General features: G+C 40.1%; 1 long non-coding RNA gene across 1 annotated transcript; it reads right to left on the bottom strand.

The window, feature by feature from the left end:
* Positions 1 to 2,771: 2,771 nt before the first annotated feature.
* LOC133256137 (uncharacterized) lies at positions 2,772 to 8,738 on the bottom strand. Its single transcript, XR_009739108.1, has 4 exons — positions 8,044 to 8,738; positions 7,629 to 7,745; positions 5,455 to 5,604; positions 2,772 to 3,851 (listed from the first exon to the last, which is right to left on the bottom strand). It is a non-coding gene; the product is annotated as an uncharacterized LOC133256137 (long non-coding RNA).
* Between the last annotated feature and the right edge of the window lie 12,622 nt (positions 8,739 to 21,360).

Here is a 21,360-nt window from a genome sequence, read left to right as displayed (position 1 = left end):
AAATCTGGTAATCCTGGATTCGTATCTTTTCTTCCCATTTGGCTTTAAAAGAACTTGAGTACTTGTGGGGGGAAAAAGGCTGAAAGATGTCCCATCTGATGTCCTGATCCTCTAGGTGATGTTTGAATCAAAGATTAAGAGAGATTCATGGGACTTTGACTTTTCCTTGTTATCTTCTTTAAGTTCAAAACTGACATAAGAAACGTCAACCTGCCAGGAATGTGGCATTTGCTCATTTGCTGAAAGAAACTGTTGGTGTTAAAGCCAAACAAACACAGTCTTCCCCTGTTCAGACCAGGGGGCATCCCAGTGGCTTTAGCTCACACTTATCCTCCTCTGATGTCCCCACAATGTCCCCTCATTTTGCTGGGTCAAATTTCTCTGTTTCTGAATGAAAAAGCTTTTGTTAAAATTCTAATAATTCCTACACTTATAAGTCCGTTTTATTTATCTCTCTGGGAAGTGGAAAGAGGGAAAAACTGGGAAAAATTAATCATATTATGGAATGTGTGACTTGTTTAAAGCATGGACATTATTTTACCTCTGAGAGAGTATTTTATTCTCTAACATCATCTCCAATATTCCATGTCCCTAACTTTCCTTCCCTCTTTGATTGGAGAGAAGTGGGTTCTCTCTCCCCTACCTCACCATACCACCAGGGTGCTGAACATCTGTAGTCTGTTGTGTCCTAAATTATTTATGTTTGTATCACCCATTGGGTCATACATTTCTTGAGGGAGTTGTGTTTGGTTCATCTTTATTTCCTCAAACAATCAAAAAGAGTTCTTTAGGATTTCCCTGGTGGTCCAGTGGTTAAAGAATCCTCCCTCCCGTGCAGGGGACACAGGTTCGATCCCAGGTCCTGGAAGATCCCACATACTGTGGAGCAACTAAGCACATGCTCCACAACTACTGAGCCTGGGCTCCGCAACAAGAGGAGCCACTGCAAGAGAAGCCTGCAGACCGCAACAAAGAGTAGCACCCCCCCCCCCCCACCGCCACAACTAGAGAAAGCCCATATGCAGCAGTAAAGACCCAGCACAACCAAAAATAAATAAATCAGAAAAAATAGTTTCCTTATACATAGTAAATACACCAATAAGTACACAATAACGTAATAAATAAATGTTAATGGAGGTGGTTTCTCCTTGTCTTTTTGAGTATTTTGAAACAATGCTTCAGTTTTCTTCTTACGATGAATACTTATTTAAAGACATGATACTACGGGCCAGATACTGTTGTATGCACTGGGGATATAGCATGAATAAAACACAGAAATCATCCTTGCGGCTAAATATAAAAAAGCAAGTGTGTGTATGTTGTTGTTGTTGTTTGATTGCTGAGTTGTGTCTGCCTCTTTTGCAACCCCATGGACTATAGCCCATCAGACTCCTCTGTTCATGGGATTTTCTGGAGGGGTTGCCATTTTCTTCTTCAGGGGATCTTCCTGACCCAGGGATTGAACCCACATCTCCTGCATTAGCAGGCAGATTCTTTACCACCGAGCCACCAGGCAAAGAAGGGGTGAGATGGGAGAAGACCTTCTACAGTCCAGACTTTTGCTGTGACATGGAAAGGTCACAGGCTGAATGTTGAAGTGATGTGATTTGACATATGAGGTTAAGAAATATGTTGTCAATAATGATACTTGTGTTTTGATGATTAGAAATCTTGGTGCCACCAGTGAAAATGACATTTCACTGTAGGGTGGAAGGGAGTTAAATGGCTGTAGGAACCTTTGACTTGAAAGCATACATTAGACATATTCAGAGTTTCTAAGGGCTTGCCTGGTGGCTCAGGCACTAAAAATTCTGCCTGCAATGTGGAAGACCTGGGTTCAATCCCTGGGTCAGGAAGATTCCCTGGAGGAGGGCATGGCAACCCACTCCAGTACTGTTGCTGGAGAATCTCCATGGGCAGAGGAGCCTAGAGAGCTATAGTCCATGGGATCACACAGAGTTGGACACAGCTGAAGTGGCTAAGCAGCAGCAGTAGCAGCAGCAGCAGCGGCAAGCAGCAGCAGCAGAGTTTCCAAATGCATTTAAAACAGAGTACTGAAAACAGCATGACCGTCCTGCTGTGATTCTGAGTATGAATGCGTAAAGCCTGTGTTTTGTGGCAGTGTTTTAGTATGGTTTGTCTTGTGCGTGTGTGCTGTCACTTCAGTCATGTCCGACTCTTTGTGACCCCAAGGACTGTGGCCTGCCAGGTTTCTCTCTCCATGGGATTCTCCAGACAAGAATACTGGAGTGGGTTGCCATGCCCTCCTCCAGGGGATCTTCTTGACCCAGGGATGGAACCTGTGTCTCTTGTCTTCTGCATTGGCAGGTGGGTTCTTTACCACTAGAGCCACGTGGGAATACCTGTCTTGTCTTAATTTAAGCATTATTGATGCACTACTCTGAATATGCTTTTAGTGTCCTCTTATCTGCCAAGGTGCTTTTATTATTTGGTGTATAAAGTAAGCACCATAATGTGTTGGAAGTAAATTCTTACCAAGTCAGCAGCCATTGTAGGCCAGTGGTCACAAAGCTTATCAGATCTTATGCCTCTATCTGTGAAATATTTTTCAACATTCACCCACAATCTACTTATATTTTTTACTGTTTACATGTACTTGAATAGTCATATATATTTATTATAAAGCATACACTGAAAGGAATTTAAAATGATGGTATAAATAAATACCTTAAATGATATTTTATTTAGTTTATGGTTACAAAATATTTTTTCTGTCATTAAAATAGTTGCCATTTAAAATGAGAGCAATGTACTTGAATATGTTTTATTAGTTTTTAGACTATCTGTAAAAAACTTTGTGATGAAGCAATTAGAAGAGGTATGCCAGTTTGAGTTTGAAACTTTGTTTTTCAGTTGTTGTCATAGTTGAAAAATAGTCCTCAAAAACACCCAAATAGAAGGAATTCATCATGGACTTCACTTCATCATGTAAGTCAATTTACAGCCCCAAATTCATCTTGCAGTAGGTTTTCATTGAAATACAGCTAGTGAATTTCCATCGTTTGTGATATCAATCAGATGTTTTCTCAAAACTAATTTGAAGGTAATGCATTTTAATGTTTTGAACAAAGGTGTTCAAAACCCACTGAAACTCTGCATTTGGAAGATTTAAAAACAGTTTTCAGAGAGGAGAGTGTTTATAGCAATATGCTTACAGTATTTTCTTCAACAAAATCATATAATGATGGAAAGATTTTCAAGCATTCATTTTAACAATGTCTTTCTGTACATGAATTTCTTTTGAAAAGCAGTTGCTTTCTTGCTTATTGTTAAAGCATCTAATTTACCTTGAAGGGACAGATTAAGTAAGTAGCTGAGAAAGAGCTCATACAGGAAGCCAGAGAAGTGTTGACTTTGCTTTTGCCATCTTATGTTTTTTCTTGCATTGTTAGTAAGTTGGTTTCTTTGCAGAAATATCTTGAAGCCATCAGAGCTTTTGTGAAGGATTAGTTTGATTAACTAGATGATACAGCCTGTGAGTCCACTGAATTGGGCACATGTACAATGCAATAGGGAGCAGGATGCTAAAAAGTAAGGAGAAAGCTGGGGCAGGGCTGGCTGCTCCTCCCACGTCCCTCCTAGAGAGGTGCCATCTGATGACCTGGCAGGCAGACATCTGTGTGGAGAGAGGATGCTGGAGCTGATCCATAGGTTAGATGTTAGCAGATCTTTATTCTTTTCTTTTGAAGGATTAAAATATATTAAAAAATAGAAGTCCTAATATTTTTTAGCACTTCAGAGCCTCACTTGACACACCTCCCAGGGTTTGTGCAACTCACTTGGGAGACTATCCTTAATGTTGACATTTTCAATTGGAGGGCTTGAAAGTCCTGAGGAAACACAAAGCGTTAAAAAGTTTTGCTGCTCCATCATTTGTAAGATCCCATCAGCAGAAGATCAAGCAAAAAAAAAATAATGGTTTGGGGGACAGAGATAATTAATTGCATCACTGTAGTAATGAAATCTAATTAAACCTCCTTTGGCTGGTCATTGCTTACCTTCACATGCAAATGAGCGTCTACAGCTGTCCAAAAAGTCCTGTATCACTTATGCTTTCTAATAGCTTAGTCACCCTGGGGATGGCTTCCGGTAAGCCTTCTTCCTATTATAAATTCCGTCTTTCTAGCTGGTTTCTGTCTTGCCTCTCCTTTCACTTTTCCTAGATTAGGTATGCCATTGCCTGGAGAGAGGGATGGGTTCATTCATTCCTTCTTCACTTTTGGTATCAAGTTATCAGTGTCATCCCAGGAAGGTTGGAGCCCAGTGTACCATTCAAATTAATGAAATATTTTTACATCTGATTCTGTTATGCTTTGTTTTTTTATTATTTTTTTAAAAAAGATATTATTTTTTAATGGGCTCTGGGAAAACAGAGTTTTTCTTGTTTGTTTGCAAGCAAGTTTAATGTTGTGAATGTTCCTCTCAGAGTTTAAAATTCCCAGGGCTGCTGCAGTGCAAAAAATATTAATCTTTTCTTTTTCTTTTTTCCTTAAAATATCTTGGGAGAAGAGTAAACTGTTAAGAGATACAGAAATTGCAAATGGTGTGTGGCTGCAGTGTTGATGGGTGTTGCCACAGCTGAATAATATTGGCAGTCCAGGGAGGGACACGAAAAGGCAGCAGAAGGAAAAAAGTTTAGTTTTATGAGCATGAAGTGGTTTGTGGCAGAAAATGTTGCCGGACATTTCCTTCCTTCCTCTGTTTCTTTTTCCTCCCTCCCACCTTCCTTTTTTCCTTCCTTCCCTATTTTCTTTCTATAGAGCATAGGAACATTTAGCAATTTGTTCTGTCGAGGTCGGGGGTGGTGGGATGCGGGGAAAGAAATGATTCCAGATATGAGGAGTTTAAAGGAAGCCAAAACCTCCAGAGATTTCAGAGCATGAGTGAGGTAAGAAAGGTGATCCCTTGATAGGGTAGCCCAGTGTGGGTATCAGAGCCGGAGAAGGTTTCAGGTGGGCATCCACACAGGTGGGAGACTAGTGGCCTGACATGGAGTGCCAGAGCCTGATTGGGGTTATGAAGCGTCTAAAACTGCTGTGTGGGAGCAGTCAGCCCAGGGTCGCAGAGCCCTAAGCAGGCTAAGGAATGTATTCCCAGGGGCAGAGTCTGACAGCCTTTTGTAAAACTTGATTTTCTACCGTTATGCCTTGAAAGGGATAGGGGACATTTTTCCACCTCTCCAAGCGCAGGGAAGCATTGCTAAATCGATGAAGGGTCACCTGGCTGCACCTTTACTTTAGACTGTCACAAAAAGGGATGTGAAAGATTAGGAGGGAAGCACTGGACACATAAAGCATATGCTGGGGAAAGAAATAGGAAAGTGATATTTCAAAACGTTTGAAGAAAAACATAAACAGAAACCTACAGGTCAGGACTCCCAATAATTTTGTGTTCGTTCTTACAAAGCATGAACAAAAATAGAAAATCTCTTACCTTGACCATCACCTTCAGAATGGGAAGCAAGAAGCTGCTATTTCCCCCGCCCCCCCCACTCTCCTCAGCATGACTTTGGTATGACGGAGAAAAACAGCTTTGGAATCAAACTTTGTGTTTAAACTTCATGAAGGGCATCACTGTGGGACCCTGGAAAGACATTCTGGTCTGTGAAACTGGATAGATCTCATATAAATGGTGTCAGATCCTGCTTACTAACCAGGCATTTGGTCCTCCCCACCTGACTCACATATGGTACTATGTAGAGATGGTCCAGGTGGAGAGGGCGAGGGGTCTGTGGGACTCCAGAGTGTCAACCTCTTTCCTACTATGGCTTATTTGTGCACCTCTTCTTAAAGAGGCTCTACTTTGAGCTGAAACACAGAGCAGCTTTTTAATTCCTTCCTATTCTATCACTGTGGTGGGAAGCAATTTGCAATCTCCATGCTCCTTTGGCTATCTCACTGATGGTAATCCTCAAGACTCTTATTTTTCTGATCCAGAATTTACATTTTATTTATTTCAAAAAAAAAATAGGTGGTGGGTTAGAAGAGGTATTGTGCTGGTAAATATTTAACAACCAGCTTCCTAACTAACTAACCAGTCCTGTTTTTTAATGTCAGTTTCTGTGGTGTGAATACTTCCACATGGCTGTTTTCAAGCTACCAGTGTGACACATGCAGCTCACAAAATTCAGCAATCAGCCACTGCACGTTGGTACAGGCCAGCTCCCCACACCCCTAGAACCCTTACCCAGAAATGCTTTTTGTTTAAGCTGAGCTAATTTCACTTTTATCCACTTTTACACACTTCTCAGTAAGAAATAAAAAAAGAAATAGAACTTAAATATTCTTAGGTATCTTTTAAGCCTGATGTGGTGATTAGTTCTTCATTTTTTTTTCTGAAGTGAAATGAAAATAGGGAAAAGGGAGAGCTATTTAGACTAGACTTTCTGATTAGATTTTAAAATAGAATAAAGTAATTGCCTTTTCTGGAGATTTATAAAAATAAGATTTGAACCTATCCAAAATCAACCATAAGAAGTCTGTCTGGTGGCTGAAAATGTTTCAAAAGAATGTTGAAATTCTTATCTAATTCTTTTTGATATTTGATCTTATTAAAAGAGAGATCTGTATTTTCTTATACAGTTCTACGATTACCTTTTCTCTTCAGTATTTTCATGTCTTATTCAATGTGCCTTGACCCATCAGACTACCATATGCACTGTTTTTAATTTTTGCTTTTCTTAAGGGAAGGTTCACAAGAGAGGATTATTAATAGTATAATGAAATCAAATTTCAAAAGGGAGGCAAGTTGCTAGCAAATAGCTTCCTTTAGTTGGATGTATTCTGGGCTTTATTATGGTCATTGACCTTGGATTTTTTAGGAACTTTAAGTGGTTTTGAATCAGCTCATCTGCCCTGATTTTTAAAATTTGGAACTAAAATATTTTCTGAAATGACACATGAAGAAATAGCTCTTTAAAATTACATCTGGAAGTTTCTTTGTTCTTCCAGCATTACATTTTTATTTTGAGCAGATATGCATTATGTTTTCCTATAAAGGTTTAAGTTCAAAGTTAAAATCTACAAATCTACGAAATCTACAAGTTTCTTCTTCTGGCCTACTTTTCAATCTACTCCTTTATTTTCTTTCTGTTCCCTTTACTCTCCTTTTTCTCCCTAGGCTGTTACAGTGCTAGTGGATTGTGAACTCTTTGAATGTCAACTTCTCTTATTCATCTTTGATCCACAGCTTTGAAACTGCTTGGCATATAGTAGACTTTTAATAAATTTTACTGAAATCCATTTTTAACTTTTTCAGGTAATTTCTGTTGCTTGTGAGTCAAGCAACAGACCCCTGGGTCTTAGATATTTTATTCAGAATACTTTGGATAGGAAATGAGATATAGAATAAAAAGCATATATGGAGAAAGTGAAAAATAGTGGATTTTGTTTTGAGATGATTCATCAGTGGCAAGTGTAAGAAGCACAAAAAAAGACTTCTTTTTAATAAGGCTAAAGTGTAAGTGTTGAAAAATTGCATTCAGCATTAGAATTATCAACTGTCTTGGTTTGTTTGGGACTGAAGGGGTTCTGGGATGTGGAACTTTCATTGCTAAAACTGACAAAGTTGTGGATAAATTGGTCATCCAAGGATTAAATTAGTCTTACCTGGTGGCACGGTAGAGAGTCTGCCTGTAATACAGGAGACTGGGTTCAATCCCTGGATTGGGAAGATCCCCGGAATAGGAAATCCACTTCAGTAGCAACTCACTCCAGTATTCTTGCCTGGAGGATTCCATGGACAGAGAAGGCTGGTGAGCTACAGTCCATGGGGTTGCAGAGAGTCAGTCAAGACTGCGTGACTAACAATTTCACTTTCATTTTTCAGGACTAAACTCATAGAGAGGATGGAAAGGTATTCTGCAGTGGTTCTCAACCTTGAATGCACTTTGGAATCACCTAATGAGACTTGAAATATAATGACACTCCCTTGGAATTCTGGGGGCTTCCCCGGTGGCTCAGTGGTAAAGAATTGCCTGCAGTGCAGGGGATATGGGTTCGATCCCTGGATAAGGAAGATTACCTGGAGGAGGGCATGGCAACCTACACTAGTTGCCTGGAGAATCCCCATCCTGGAGAATCCCCATGGACAGAGGAGCCTGGCAGACTACAGTCCATAGAGTTACACAGAGTTGGACTAAAGCGAGTTAGCATGCAAGCACACACTTGGCATTGTGACTTAATTAGGATGTTGCCTAGGCATCTAGATTTTAAGAGCTCCCCAGGTGATCCTAATGTGTAGGAGATCTGCTGTGTCAGGCGGGTCTTAGTATGGAACCAACTTGTTCTCATAGCTTTGGCACTGTACATGTTGTTTGGACTTGGTGAGCTAGGCCTAATGACGAACTTTGGTTTGGGTTTCAGGTTGGGGAGAATGATGTCTTGGACGGTGTTAAATCTTGTCTTGCCTTCTGCTACTGCTTAATACTTAAGTAACACACAAGCAATCCAAAGCTATACTCTAGATAATAAGGAGACAGAAGAGTGGATATAGTTCATCAATCTCCTCATCTGCTTCTCTTGGGAGGCATCTTGACAGGATTATTTGGCCCTGGTATACTCACCTCATCAGAAGAGTTCAGAGTTGTGGGTTAGCCACTTGAGTACCATAAGGGTGGATTAATAGCCACCTCAACACTGAAAGTCCACTATATAAGGATATTACTGCTGACCCTTGGAAACAAACTTTTGCTTTCTTTTTCTTTCCAAATCATTGTTTTTAACAGACTTGGCAATGGCCAGAGAACAAGGTAAAAGTATAGCTGTGGATTCTTTTTGTACATTTTTCTTACAGTGGATACCAACATCATTAACCTGACAAAGACTCTTTGTTGCAGTTGGGCTGTTAGGGAGTCTCTGTTTTACATTTTCAGAAATGGAGGCGTGTCAAGGTTAAGTTTACTAGACCCAGCCAGTGAAGATGAGGATAGAATCTGCTTTCCTGGTTGCTCTGGGAAACTCTGCCTAGCTCTTTCTTCATAAAAGCTTTATGTAAGGTTTAGTCACTCCGTCCTGTGTTTGTAAAGGGGCCAATCCCTTCCTAATAAGAGATGGATGGAGATAACAAACTCATTATCCATAGGCTACTGGAGAGTCATTATGTGGAAATGACTTTCACTCACTTTTGATCTGAGTGGTACGGGGATATATAAATCTAGTAATAAAAGGCCTTAGCTCTTGTAGATAAGCCCTGAGGTGTTCAGTCCCCTGACAGTTTGCCCTTTTAAATTAAATTAGAATTATCCCTTTATCATTTAGGCAGCAACACTGCTTTCTGGTCAAGCTCTGTGAATTTTTCTAGAGGTGTGGGCATAAAACCTTGACCAAACTCTGCCCTCTTTGAATTTATTGAAGACTAATCGAACAGCTAAAAGTTGAAAAGGGGTAGTGATGCTTTGCAGCACTCCAAACTGGGCTGCTCTGAGGGTGTCTTTAGGACAAGTGGCAGGAGGAAGGGACATGTTTGTCTCTGTGCAGCCTGTCTTCTTACCAGTGGCCCATCTTCCACCCAATATGGTTTTTCTGCTTTGGCATCAGTTAATGGGGCTGTTACTCACATGGTCTGTGGATGCTGTTTTACTGTAAACACAGATATCTTGGCTTCACTACATGATTAGAATTGGGACTTGAAGGTTACTTATGCTTTGTCAAAATCTTATGTCCCTTTAAAATTTTTATAAAATTAATTTTTATTGAAGTATATTTGCTTTACAATGTGATAGTTTCTACTGTACAGCAAAATGAATCAGCTATCTGTATATTTGTCATTGTTTAGTTGCTAAGTCATATCTGACTGTTTGTGACTCTATGAACTGTAGCCCTCCAGGATCCTCTGTCGATGGCATTTCCCAGGCAAGAATACTGTTGTGGGTTGCCTTTGCCTTCTCCAGGGGATCTTCTTGACTCTAGGGTCAAACACGTGGCTCCTGCTGCATCTCTATTGCAGGCAGATTCTTTACCACTGAGTCCCCGGGAAAGCCCCACAGATACATATGTCTCCTCCCTTTTGGACTTCCTTCCCATTCAGGTCACCAGAGTTCACTTGGTACAGTTCCCTGTGCTATACAGTTATGTTCTCATTAGTTATTTATTTTACATGTAGTGTCAATAGTGTATATGTGTCCATCCCAATCTCCTAATTCCCCGCCCCCACTTAAAGGACTTAGCTTTTTAGTCTGTCATCTATTTTTTTTTTTTTTTTTTTAATTTGGAAGCACAGATTTCCCATATTGTAGAATTTAATTGAACTTCAAGCAGCTATTCCTGAACCTTGACCTCTCCAGAGCTGGCCACCTTTCCCTAGGATCTGTCCAGCTGTAGCAGCAGCTGGGTTTTTCTGTAGCAAAGCTCCTTAGGAGAGGCCCAAGCTGTCTCCTCCTGCATATCGTTTGCTTTTGCACAGTGCAGCTGGGACTCTGCCTCTGAGGCAGAGGGTGAGTTGTCAGAAAAGACCTAGAAAATGATCTGATTGGCTTTAATTCTTCTGGACAGGGGCACAGGGTCTTCTCCTCTCCTAAAAGCATCACCTGTCCCCCTCTCCCCCACCAAAAAAAGTGTAGAATTAGAGCATTTTGCTTTGGTAACCTTCAAAAGTGATTGAGGAAAGTGTATCCTAGGAAAAAAAATAATCTTTTACATGACGAGCATGACATAGGTTCAAACTGAAAATGATTATAAATTATGTCAGTCTTCAAGCTATTAAAAACCTGCTGTCCTCAACAGGTGTGTTTGCTGAAGTTCCTCTTTTGATAGGGTCATGGAAAGCTCCCACCTTCCCAATAATGAGCTCTGCCTTTCTGATGAGATGGCGAATGGCAGGCAGTGGGCTCTGTGACTCCTAAATCTGTTGTATAGAAGGAAGGATGTTTTCTTCCATGATGAATATGTTTACTATCTTGTCACAATAGAAATGTCAAAACCTAAAGGACCAGCCCATAGGCTGAAAACCAAATTTCCATGCCAGTCGCAAATCCTTATTATGAAATATAGTCTGTTTCCAAGGAGGATTGACTTCTCTGAAGAACTCATCTGGGTTTAGAATGAAAGCCATAATGAATATGTTGTGATGACTGGAAGGAAAACTAGGATGTGGTAAATGGTGAGAATTTGGAAACTAGTTAAAAGAACCTTGGCTCTGCCCATCCTGTCACACAGCCCTTGTGTGTTAGGAGAATGGAGAATTATGTGATTAGTGATTTTGAGCATTTGGTAAGACTTTTTAAAAGCAGATTATTATTTATTGAACACTGATTATTTGTAAGCACTTATTATTTATAGAAATTATTATGATGTTTACATATGATTTTTCTTTTCAGTAAACTTACAGACTAGTAGGAGAGATAAATTATACCTCCACATAAGCAGAGTTAAATTTGATTTGTGCAAAGCACCATGGGGTGGGTATAGTCTGAGTGCTGTGGCTGTTTGGTAGAGTGAGAACTCATCACTGTCTGTGTTGACCTGAAAATTTCATAGAGGAGGTGGCATTTGAATTGGACCTTAAAGGGTGAGTAAGTTTGACTAGGTGGAGATGAAGAGTCAGTCCAGGCAAAGGTGACTGTCAGTAAAGTGCAGCATGAGACAGAGTGATGGGCATGTTTGGGAACCAGCTAGCAGCTAATGGAGCTCCCAGAAGGTGACTCAGATGGTAAAGAAACTGCCTGCAATGCAGGAGACCTGGGTTCCATCCCTGGGTCAGGAAGATCCCCTGGAGAAGGGAATGGAAACCCACTCCAGTATTCTTGCCTGGAGAATCCTTTGGACAGAGGAACTTGGTGGGCTATGGTCCATGGGGTCACACAGAGTCAGACATGACTGAGTGATTAACACTTTGGGCTTCCCAGGATGGTGCAGTGGTAAAGAATCCGCCTGCAGGAGACATAAGAGACATGAGTTTGATCCCTGGGTTGGAAAGATCCCCTGGAGAAGGAAATGGCAACCCACTTCTGTATTCTTGCCTGGAAAATCCCATGGACAGAGGAGCCTGGTGGGCTACAGTCCATAGGGTCTCAAAGAGTCAGACATGACAACTGAGCACACTCACATAGAAGCTAATGAATGACACTGTAATGTTTGCAGGAGGGAGATGTGGAAGATAAAATGGGCTGTAGGGAACCTTGCTTCAACATTTAAGAATTTGTTCTTAATTCAGTAGTCATCACCCTGGTTTCCAGCTAGTGTGGATCAGGACAAAAACGGCCCTTGAAAAGGGCAAAAGTCTTCACTTGTTCTCTGTACTGAGTCTGGCTCAGTTGTGAGGAGAGTCAAGAAGAATATTAAAGTACTAACTAATTTACTCTAAAAATTGTGTTAGATTTGGTTAAACATTTAACTCTTTTAATTCACAGTGTTTTGAATGTTTTCTGGAGGCAAGAGAGGAAAGTGTTTTGAAATCTTGGTTAAGCCCAGAGACTGTCACTGACTGTGCTGAGCATAGAAGATGAGCATGGCCTTAGGACAAGCTCCCTCTGAAGAGCAGAGAGATTGATGTCAGAGCATCCCTGCTGACCTTGAGATTTAGAGAAATGATCCATAGCTAAAAATCTGGGATAATGGATAAGGAAGCAGAATGAAAGTGAAAGTGAAGTTGCTCAGTCGTGTCCAACTCTTTGTGACCCCGTGGACTGTAGCCTACCAGGCTCCTTCCTCCATGGGATTCTCCAGGCAAGAGTACTGGAGTGGGTTGCCATTTTCCTTCTCCAATACAGGCCCACTAATCTCCAAATTGATGAATGAGATGAAATTTAAAAGAATATTTCCTGAAATGTTAAATCCTTAAAAAAAGTGGTTGTTTAGCTATGGTTCTGAAATTGACCATGGAGAAGTGGGAAAATCCCATTGGTTTTTTGTGTTAGGAAGGATATTAGTGACAAAATCTCCTCATGTGTGTTGTGGGGAGCCAAACTAGAGGTCACTGTAACTTCATTCTTTTCTGAGAAGTCTAAAACAAGAGTGTCAGAGGCTATTTTAGTCACTCATCTGTCAGATAATCATCACTGGTATGATTTCATGATTTCTTTAACTCCTTCAGAATATGTTGGCATATTAAATTGCTTGGTCTTCTGATTTTCACATTGATTCTTCTTGCTGAAGTATTCCACTGGCACACACCTCCCATTCATGCTGTTTAATGCACATTTAAGGAACATTTTGATCAAAGAGTCAGAAGGATCAGAAGCCTTTTATGGGAAGAAATGAACATTTATTAACTATCTATAACTATTCAGTGCCAGACAGATGAGTGAGTGCTTTCCATCCTAAGCATTATCCCATTTAATTTCTGCCACAAGACTGTAATGGGATATTAGACCCTTTTTTGGATGAAGAAATGGAGGCTTACCCTTTGGAAGTGAGTTACCTGAGGAAATGCAGCAGTAAGGATATCAGGGTTTAATAAGCTGAAATCTCAGATCCAGGCAGATCTGAAATTTCAGCTTATTTTTTTCACCATACTTTCAAGGTTTTGCAATCCACGGAAACTACCTTTTACAGACCATCTGCTAAGGATCTTAGAAATGAGTTGACAGGTTGCCCTTTGGTTCTCAAACCCAGTGATTCAGTTTTATGCCATCTCTCTTTCTCCATCTTCAGTGTCTCACTGGCCTGCCCACAGAAATTTTTCTTCCCAGTTGTTCTGAAGGTAGGAAGATAGATAGGGAATAATGATGATCACCATAGACCAGAGGTAGATGAACACATATATATGAACACATACATATAGTTCTGTAGCCTAGGAGTCCCTTAGCAACAGAAGAATGTTTTGGAACAATCTCTTTACCAGAGTGCCAATCCTTTTACACTTGGGGGTTCCTTAAAAAGGAAGCATTTTTGATGGCCAACAATCACCTTGTAATATTTAGTCACTTTCCCCACTGTGGGGACTATGTTTGCTTGGCTTTAGCTGTGGGCAGACCTTCTGTGTGTAGCTGTAACTATGTGTATGTCAGTGCTGAGTCAATAGAGAATAGAGAATGGAGATGAAGTTACTGCCTTGACTCTTATCTTCCTGTCATAGCCAGATTGTCACAGTTTTTGAAACATGTCATCTCCATGTCCTGATTCCATGGCCCCCACTACTCCATGGGAGCTGCTCTTACAATGCTGTCTGGTTTTTAGGTCCAGTGGACAATTCTTACCTCTTACCTTTCTTGACTTTTTTATGTGCTTTTCACACATTCACTATTCACTCCTTCCTAGAGAAAACTCTCTTCTTAGCTTCCCTGTCCTGTCCTGCTTCTGCATTTTCATCCTCTGACTTCCCTGGACATATCTCAGCCATTTGGGATTCTTCTTATTCGGTCTTTACATGATGAAGCTTCTCAGGACCAAGTCCTCTGTTCTTTCACTGGACATTTGGACTCTAGGTGATTTCATTCCTTTCTGTGGCTTTAGATCTTTTTGTTGACCTCTAAAGTTAAACTTTTAGCTCCAACCTCTCTCCAGGTGCAATATCTAAATGATATTCCTTCTTGTATGTATAATAGGCACCTCAACATGAACATGTTCAAAATAGAACTCATGTTCTTCCACCTCAGACTTGCTCTTCCATGATATCTCCAGTTCATCATATGGTGATGAAACCGTTTACCTGGTTTCTCAGCTGGCATCCCTCTCTCTCACTGCTCACACCCAACTTAGTCATTGGCATCATATCCTACTGAGTCTACATCCTAGATATTTCTGGCATCTCTCTCCATCCTGTTTTGAACCACCACCATCTTTTTCCTGAGCAGCTGTTAAAGCCCTCAGTGTGATCTCCAAAAAAATCACTCTATATAACCTTCTTCACGTGCAATATGATCATCTCACACCCTCTCTAACATTATCCCCAAGCTGCCATGTGCTATTATGGTAAAACACACTTTCTTGATGGGTGTGATTTTTCCCTCCTCTTTGACTTCATTTTTTGCTGTGCTTCTCCTTATGCACTATGCTTTCAGCTCATGGGCTCTTGTTCAGTTCCTCGTCCTTATCTGATCCTCAAGGGTTGCCTGGATCACTTTTCTCCCTGTTTCCACCCTTCTTTCAGCCTCCAAACTTAATCAACTTCTATTTGTCCTTCTAATCTCAGATCAGATATTGCTTTCTTCATGAATATTTTCTTGATTGCTCCTTCTAGCTGATAGGCCCATATTGTTCTATAACTGATGCTTCCCAGGTGGAGCTAGTGGTAAAGAACCTGTCTGCCAAAGCAGAAGACACAGAGACTTGGGTTCAATCCCTTGGTTGGGGAGATCCCCTGGAGGAGGACATGGCAACCCACTCTAGTATTCTTGCCTGGAGAATCCCATGGACAGAGGACCCTGGTGGGCTACAGTTCATAGGGTTGCAAAGAATTGAACATGACTGAAGCGACTTAGCACATGTACACACATTCTATACTCTTGCGACACTATACATTTCCTGTATAGCACTCTTTCATAAACATTTGCTTAATGTCTGTGTTCCTGCTAAGATGATGAACTCCAAGCTCTGAGCAGAGATATGTTAATTATTAATGTATTGCACAGTATTTGGCACAAAGTAGGCACTTGTTATATATTAATTGAGTGAATTAACGAATATTCTTAGAATGCATACAGAGTTATAATGTCTGATAAAGTAGCCACTGGCCACATGTGGTCAGTGAGAGGTGCTGTAAGTGTAATGTACACATTAGATTTCAAAGACTTTAATAAGAAAAAAATGTAGAATTCCTCATTAATATATTTTTCTATTTATTGCACATTTACATGATAATATGTTGGGCATATTGGGTTAAATAAAATGTAATGTTAAAATTAATTTCATCAGTTTTTTTTACATTTTTAAATGGGGTTTCTAGAAAATTTAAATTACACTTGTGGCTTGCACTATATTTTGGTTGGACAGTACGGATACAGAGTATTACCTGCAACTACAACTGAACATCAATGCTTTTAAGCTGTCATGTATTAAAATATTAAAAAGCCTCCATTTTAAAACCTTTTGCATTGTTCATTCTGCAACCTCATTCTCTCCCATCGCAATGTGTTTGGTTACCTGGCTTGTGGGGTCCATCAGTGTCCCTGTCTTGCCCCTCCCTACTCAGTTGCTAATTTCTCTGCGGTCACAAGGGTGCCCGAGAAAGATCTGTAATTGGCAGTCCCCTGTTAACTGACTGTAGGGGAAATTTGCCCTTGGTGCAATGATAGTGCCCACTTGTCAAGGGATCTCTGTACTCATAATTCTAAAAACTACGTAATTGGTATGTGAGTAAGAAATAAGAGGTGGTGTTTGTCCTTGAAACGTTTCTTTCTCCAAGTCTCACTGAAGCCATGTAGGAATGGGTTTGGCTGTAATAAACCCTCCCTCCTCCGCCCCTCCACACCATTGCTTAGATTGTTAAAAGAGTTATTTGGAAATATGTTTGATTATTCTCTATTTTCCCTTAAAAATGTGAAGACTCTCTGTTGGGATGTTTTAACTTTATTAAACACATCCTATTGTCTTTGCCTTTGCTGCATTTGTGTGAGTGATCTATTTTGAACATTTGCCATATGTTTTTTTCTTAATGAAACTGTCTGGTGGATTGACTTAATTAGAACATTTCAGGGAAAAAGCATACTTTTCCAGTTTTTGTTACCTCAATGTTATTTATTATATTTGAACACTATATTTATTAGAGTTCTCCAGAGAAACAGAACCTATGCTAAGTTACTTCATTTGTGTCCGACTCTGAGACCCCATGGACTGTAGCCCGCCAGTCTCCTCTGTCCATGGGATTCTCCAGATGAGATTACTGGAGTGGGTTGCCATGCCCTCCTCCAGGGGATTTTCCTGACCCAAGGATCAAACCTGTGTCTCCTGCATTGCAGGTGTGTTCTTTACCTGCTGAGCTCCCTGGGAAGCCCGATATATCTCCATAGGCATAGATATATATGAGGAGATTTATTATGGGAATTGGCTCATGTGATTATGGAGGCTGAGAAAAACCACAGTCTGTTGTCTAAAAGCTGGAAACCCAGGAAACCTGGTTATACAGTTCAGTGTCTGAGTCTGAAGGCCTAAGAATCAGGGAAGCTGATGGTATTACATCCTGGTTTGAGTCTGAAGGCCCAAGAACTGGAAGTGCTGATGTCCAAGGGCAGAAGATGAATGTCTCATCTCAGGCAAAGAGAGCGAAGTCCCCCTTCCTCTGCTCTTTTGTTCTATTAAGGCCCTCAACAGATTGGACGATGCTCACCTACATTGGGGAGCACAGTCTTCTTTGCTCAGTTTACCTACTCAAATGCTAATTTCTTCCAGAAACACCTCATAGACACACCCAGAAATAATGTCTTACCAGCTATCTGGGTGCCCCTCTACCCAGTCAAGCTGACACGTAAGTTTAACTATCACACCATAGATGCTATATGTGATACATGTGTGTGCTGTGTGTGCTCAGTTTCTCCATCATGTCCCACTCTTTGCGACTGCGTGGACTGTAGCCTGCCAAACTCCTCTGTCCATGGGATTTCTCAGGCAAGAATACTGGAGTGGTTGACATTTCCTGTTCTAGGGGGATTTCCCTGACCCAGGGATTGAACCTGCGTCTCGTATCTCCTGCATTGGCAGGCAGATCTGTTACTGGTGCATCACCTGGGAAGCCCCATATACCATTCACAAAGTAGAATAGAAATGCTTTGTTTTGGCTTCAAGGAATTTATACTCAGATTCATTACACTATCAGTCTGGACATTGCAGACAATCCTAGACAGGGTTTGACTAGGGATGGGAGGCATTACATGAAAGAAGTATACTGACTGAAATCATCTGGATTTCAACTGGCTTTGTATTTGTGTCCAGCCATGTCTATTAGGCTCATCATGAATGATTGCATGTTTATTCTGACCATAATCAGAAAGTCATCCTTGTTCCATATTAATTACTCTATTAGAATGGCTGCTTTTTCAGTCTTCAGTTGACCAATACCCAGGGCATGCATAATCAGATTTCTCCTGTGACTGTTGTAAGCATGAGGCCATCAGATGGACTGATCTCAGCCCAAAATAGTGTAAAAGAACCTCCTTTACAGGCCCCATTGCTCTCTGTGTAATATATTTATGAGAAATAGTTGAGATGTTTTTAACTTTGGAGGTGTTGTTCTGGTTGAGTGGGCTGTTTCCCTGGAGAGTTACCCTGGAGTCCACGTCACCTAAGCAGAGCTCAGGGGAGACACGGGCCAAGGCTTCAGGTTTACTGGCCTTTCTTGTTCTGTCCTAGACTCACTGACTCATCTAGGTTGTCATAGTGTAAGAGCCACCTGAAGAAATGTCTTATAAGTTCCTTGCTATGCATCCCACTTGTAACTGGGCATAACAAAAGATACATGCTACTTGGTTATCTAGAGACTTAAGGGATCAGGAGCACCTGTGCAGGGCTCACCAGGGCTATTGTGCTCTGCATGTCTTGAGTGGAAGGGGAGCCTGTAGCAGTTTTTTTATAGGTTGAGGTGTTGGTAGGCAAGTAACGCCTGACTCTCAAGGAGATAAGAATGACCATAGAAAAATGAATTTCCTCCAATAGAAGTAAAAATGTATGGCTTGCTACAAACTTCTAAAATACTTCAAGATAAAATATTCTAAGTAATATACACACATACACGTGTATGTATACATTTTAAAGCTCTGAAGTGCAGTATATGTTCTCTTTGAAGATCTCCACAGTGTTAAATAAGTTTGGGGAGAATATGTGTACTACCATTTAGACAGCATGAGTGATAGAGAATTGATTCTGAAAAGAAAAGGAAATGGATGTAATGAATGATTGAAAGTGAATGGTATTCAGTATAGGTGAATGAGGAAGAGATTTTATCCTAGTGTACTTTGTGGATACTAATATGGTAGTAGAGAGTATATCAAGGATTTTTAGTTGCAGAGATTTTTCTTGCATGTGTATTTATTTAGCCTGCCTCAGAAGAGTGAGAGAGAAAATAACTCAAGCGAGCATGTAAGCCCACTGGTTTGTGGGCCAGTTGACTGTGAATTTTAGAGCATCTGTTGACCCCTTACAATGTTCTGTATAGAACTAAGACTTGTTTATCAAGCATTTTATTTTCAAATTAAGTTTATTTGTTTATTTATTATTTTTGCTTGCCAAATAGTTTATTTGGATGAAATTATACCGAGAACAAATATTGCCATGTGAGATAAGTTAAAAGGAATTCAGTTTCACAATAGATTGTGAATTTATACTGAAACAAAACAGTTCACTCATTTCTCTTATTCACCCTCCCCCCACCTATATTTTCGTTGTGCTTTTCTCCTTCTGCTGCTTTATTTGCAAAGAATAAAACATGTCAATTTCTGGAAGTTAACTTGCTTGATTCTTTTTATCTCTTAAAAAAGCAATTTTTTCTCATATCCTGAACATAATAGGGATTGTGATTTAAGTAGGTAAAAACAGAATAAACTTTATTTTTAAAATGTCAATCATTAGTTTGATAAACCCATTAAACAAAAGACAAAATGATATCAAAGATTTGGAGTCAGGCCTGAGAAAATTAAAACAAAGCAATTAAAAAACATCATGAGTTTGACAAAAATAATCTGACCTTCCCATCAAGAACTCTTTTGATCTTTACAATGCAGTGGAATCAGACGGTGGTTTTATGGACTCATCGCTCTCTCTTTTACTGGAAACTCCTTTTCTCTCAGGGCAGAATCCTGTGATAGGTGTGATATGCTTTCAAAATCCCAAAGTTTGCTTCTTGACCTGAACTTGGACATTCATTTCTTCCTGGGATTTTTACATTTGCAGAGAGCTGGTGAGGTATTCTCTCCGTGAATGGTGAAAGTCATAGAAAGTCACAAGAGGTAAAGCACAAATGCAGCCCAGAACTTGCTGTTTGGAGGCGTTAGTAGGCAGTGAGAGGGGATTGAGGTTGGGGGCAAGAGAGAGGGAAGGAGGGAGACAGAGACAGACAGGCACAGAGATTTTTCTCTAGGTTGTGGGCAGGCTGTTAGGGTTGGTTCTAACCCTGCATATTCTGCTGTTTGATCAGGTGATCTCTTTGGCTTTCATGAGCTGGTCTACTTAACCAGGCTTGAGTTATTTTTTCCCTTTTGTAATCACGACAGCCCTGATTCACACACAGTCTTTAAAGCTATTTTCAAAAGACAGTAGGGATTTGACAGCATATCATTCAAATTGCTTATCTATCAAAGTAAAAGGCTTGCTAATTTAGCTTTCTTTGGGAGTAATTTCCAGTTATAGGTACTCATCTGTTTCACTCTAACATAACACATTATAGCAAATATTCTCTCGTGTACATTTTGGTATGGTATTTAGTAGACAGTGCCAACTAGCATAGATTGGAAATCTCCTTCATATAACTTCAATTTTATGACTGGCTTTTATATTAAATTAAATTTAGACATTAAATCACAAAACCATTAAATCACTAAATCTTCACATCACATTGATTCCATCTTTGCTATTCAAATGAGAGAGTTTTTGTTTCCTAAAGCTTTTTGTCGCAACTGGTGCAGGTAGAGTGAAGAATGTTCTAGTGTGGTTGAGGCTGAGGGGAGCTTGTGAATGCTGCCCAAGAAATGCCTCAGAGAAGAGAATCCCAGAAGAGGTTGTACTTCTGGTTCCAGAAAGCCTGGACTCATCACCCTAGTGACCTCACAGGTAAGACTTGTCCACTCTCCTGTTGGGGGTTTCTCGGTAGATGAATAATAACCTGTAGTAGCTAGTGGAGAATGGATGTCTGGTTTGTTTCTTGATTTTATTTCTTCTGAAAGAAAACATCTCTGATCCAAAATTTCAAAAGATGTCTTCATTTCAACTGAAGCAAACATGATCAGTTTGACTGAGATCAAGATGAACAGTATATAATTTATAACCTCTGAGACAATTTTTTCCTGCAGTTTCCTGAGGGTGGAGGACAGTTGCTATTTATAGATACATTTTTAAAATTAGCATTCAGACCTTTACCAGAACATGAGTGTAAGTATAATAGTTCTGTTGTATATCATCAACACATTGAACCAATGTCAAAAGACTTTTCTTAGTGTTAAATACTTCTGTACTTTTAAAAATCATATACCTACAGTTTATTTGCTGAAAGCTATTTTTCTCAGTGTAAGTTGTAGCATACTTAAACAAAATTCAGCCTGGCTAAGACATTGCTCATTAAGGATTCTCCTTGACTGAGTTGGCCTGGCCTTGAGGAACAATAGTGAACAAGGCCCAGCCACTATATGACTCTATGGATCATCATATCTGGTGGAAGGGTTCTTTAAATCAGATAATAAAATATTTGTGAAGACTTACTGAATTAATGTGGTCTACAAACAGTCTACTATAAACATTTATATATGACAAAATATAAGGT

Source organism: Bos javanicus, chromosome 10 (assembly GCF_032452875.1).
Source record: "Bos javanicus breed banteng chromosome 10, ARS-OSU_banteng_1.0, whole genome shotgun sequence".
Taxonomy (NCBI): Eukaryota; Metazoa; Chordata; class Mammalia; order Artiodactyla; family Bovidae; genus Bos; species Bos javanicus.
Note: the sequence above shows the minus strand (reverse complement) of the source record. Positions and strands in the feature narration are given on the sequence as shown.